We start from the raw sequence: 3,620 nt of genomic DNA, 5'->3' as shown, positions 1-3,620 counted from the left end.
TTGTCCAGCCATCCTACATGTCCAGCTCCTCTACTTGATCAGACCCTATCCATGTCCAGACTCTCTACATATCATGACTATATACCCAGACCCTCTACTTGTCCAGGCCCTCTACATGTGCAGACTCTCTACTGGTCCTAATTATATGTCCAGACCCTCTACTTGTCCAGACCCTCTACATGTCCAGACCCTCTACATGTCCTGACTATATGTCCACACCCTCTACATGTTCTGACTATATGTCCACACCCTCTACATGTCCTGACTACTGTATATATATCCAGACCCTCTACTTGTCCAGACCCTCTACATGACCAGACGCTCTACATGTCCTGACTATATGTCCACACCCTTTACATGTTCTGACTATATTTCCACACCCTCCACATGTTCTGACTATATGTCCACACCTGTCTCTACATGTCCTGTCCACTGTATATATATCCAGAACCTCTACTTGTGCAGACATTCTACACGTCCAAACCCTCTACATGCTCTTTTGAGTCTTTTATGAAAGTTTGCTGAGTATCTTGAGGATGCTTTCTCAAAGGCCTTGTCTTAGAGGTCTCATAGGTCTGTTCTCAGAGGTTTCATGGTTCTGGTCTGCAGGCTGAATCTGCAGCTCAGAGAGGGACGAAGGAACATCATCCCTCTCCACTCAGATATTTATATCCTGCAGCAGCTTTACTGCACATTAATCTTACATAACAGCCACCCCTCCCCCTGTTCTGTTGGGTCGGTCACCCCTACTGTAAGTACAGAACCAGAGGCTACAGGAGCCTGCATAGGACAAACATCCAGATCCTGTTACTCAGATCCAGTTTCACTCAAAATGTTTTTAAACAGAGAACAAAACAATAAATTATTAAGAGCTCTGAACAGAACTCAGGTGATGAGTCAGTATTGGTCTGAGGGGACCTTAGAGGATCTAAGAGGGTCTGATGGAGTCTGGGAGGGTTTGAGAAGGTCTGAAAGGGTCTAAGAGTGTCTGCCAGGGTCTGACAGGATCTGAAAATGTCTCAGGTTTAAAGCCTGAAAGAGGAACTTCTGTTCTTTGAGCCCTCACTAAGGCCACTTTGCCATTGATAAGTGGGACTCGGGTCGACTCTCGTCTTGTCTCGATTGATGGATTAAATGCACAAAATTCATCACTGCATAACAAATGACGACAAAACGTTGTCGCTTCATCGGTTCTTCTCAGCTGGACGTGAATTGTGACGTTTCCCCGCCCTGAAGGCAGGTTGTCAGTGCAAAGTGGGAGGTTTCTTGTTTCGACGTCCAGCTTGTGCTGAATCTTCTGATTTGCCAATAAAGACAGAACGTTCGGGACCTCATCGTTGGTCTAAGGTTCTGTTTTTGGAGCTTCCATACTGAACTAGAAACTAGTGAAAACAAACCCAATCTACAACGATCGGAGAGGAAGAGGCGGCTCAGCTGTAGTTTGCTGTCACACGTCAACCCGTTTGGATGCTTACCTGCAAAATGACCTTCAGAAATCTGTAAAATTAAAAAAAACGGTAGTAGTCACACGATACGGGGGGTGGGTTGGCTGTGGAGGGGAGGCAGAGCAAGGAGGACAAAGAGGGGTCGACCTCAGCATTTTCTTATGAGCCATCTCTGAGACATAAAATAAATTAGAAACTGATTTTTGTAAATCCGTAAGACGACACGTATGTGCTGGGCGGGTCATCCAGAGATGTAGCTCCGTCGACCATTCAACGGCTGCTGTTTGCTTACAATAAAATCGTCCCCTCAGAGCAGCCTGCTTGGAATCATGAACATGATGGACCCATAAACCGGGATGAATGGGGTACCATCAGTGGGCGAACCCTTAACTGGTGTGGTGCAGAACCAATGAAGGCAGAGACTGTGGCAAAGCGCCATAACAGAGACAAATGGTGAGGGTGTGGAGGGGGACATGGGGGACAGCTTTAGGTCAGAGAGATAATTTGGGATCCAAAGCGTGCTGGTTGACCTTCCTGTCCTCGTATTAGTTTGTCCATATTCTTTCCAGAAAAGAAAAAGTTTGTATCATCAGCAAACATTATAAATGTCACAATACTGGATACTATAAAAATATAATTTAAAAAAAGTATAAATAATTTAGGTCCTAGAACTGAGCCTTGAGGAAGACCACATTTTATACTTTCAATTAGTGACTTTGTGTTGTTAATTTGTACGTATTGTAACCTATTACTCAAACAACTCTTTACCCACTGCAGTTATGAAAGAGACTAATAACTGGTGCATGGCAGCACCAGTTATTAGTCTACACCTCGGACGCGTGTCTCCTTTTCTACCTCCGTTAATGCGGCCCGGACCACAACGTGGACCCCTCAAAACTTTTATCAAAACGACCGGCTCGGCCCCGAGAGGTGTGCTATTACTTTTATTGGCAATCAGAGGTGACATATTTTGCTAACAAAGACAAGTAAAGTCTTCACAGGAAATGAGAGGGAACGCTCGTCACACTAACTGCTGTGGAGTCACATGACAGGTTCCTGACGGAAACAGAAACTCACTGTTGGATTTGTTTGAAACTCACAGAAAGTAATTATCTGATAAATGTCTAGAGCTGATTAACATTTGGAGCCATTTTGATCCAAGATGGCTGCCACGGCTACCTCAGCAAACACAAAACTCGGCCATTTTTAGAGCTATTCATCTGAGCTGTGGAACAGTTGTAGCTGAGAGCGAAGCCCAACACCTTCTACGATCAAATCAAGAATTGACACCAACAGCAGCCTGGCAGTCACTTCCAGGAACTTTCTAGTGTTCAATTATTATTTTATAGATGAAGGTTCCTGTTCAGTCCCTGAGACGACTTCTGTTGAGACTTGGAGCTGAAGAAATAAACTGAACTTTTATAGAACAGTCAAGTGGTCAAATGTATTTTCTCTGATCATTGTCAATACTTTACGTGTCTTGATGACAGAGAGACCGTGCCTCACCTGTCCCCCCTGACTGCACGTCTCTGGTCTAGTGGTTCTGCACTTAATGCTCCTCAACCTCCTTCCTGAGGGGAGCGGGGCAGAAAGTGTGTGTGCTGGGTGAGTGGGGTCCTTCATGATGCAGGTGGCACTCTTCCTCATCGACAGTCGTGTCAAACTGGTTCAAAACCAATAAAGTCCATGCTCAATAATCAATTTTCAGAAAAAAAAAAAAGAAACTGTCCAGATGACCTGACTGAAAATTGTTGGATTGTATACCTGGATTATTACCTGACCCCCCCCCGCCCCCCCCTCAGATGAAAGACAAAACGTTTCTACATTTTGTTTGTTTGTTTGTTTTTTTAATGTCCAGAGGACCAGACTTAACTTTTTTAGATTCATGAGATGATGACTGAGTGATGAACTCTGTGAAGTGATGATCATGATGATGATGACTGAGTGATGAACTGTGTGAAGTGGTGATGATGATGATGATGACTGAGTGATGAATTTCATGAAGTGGTGATGATAATGACTGAGTGATGAACTCTGTGAAGTGATGAGGATGACTGAGTGATGAACTCTGTGAAGTGATGAGGATGACTGAGTGATGAACTATATGAAGTGATGAGGATGACTGAGTGATGAACTCTATGAAGTGATGATGATGATGACTGAGTGATGAACTCT

General features: G+C 44.2%; 1 long non-coding RNA gene across 1 annotated transcript in view; it reads right to left on the bottom strand.

Moving 5' to 3' along the window:
* The window catches only part of LOC119414825, a 7,383-nt gene that overhangs the window by 2,652 nt on the left and 1,111 nt on the right, over positions 1-3,620 (bottom strand). The window lies entirely within an intron of this gene.

The sequence above is a fragment of the Nematolebias whitei genome, chromosome 9, assembly GCF_014905685.2.
Source record: "Nematolebias whitei isolate Nwh7 chromosome 9, NemWhi1, whole genome shotgun sequence".
NCBI lineage: Eukaryota > Metazoa > Chordata > Actinopteri > Cyprinodontiformes > Rivulidae > Nematolebias > Nematolebias whitei.
This window is presented reverse-complemented; position numbering and strand designations above follow the sequence as displayed.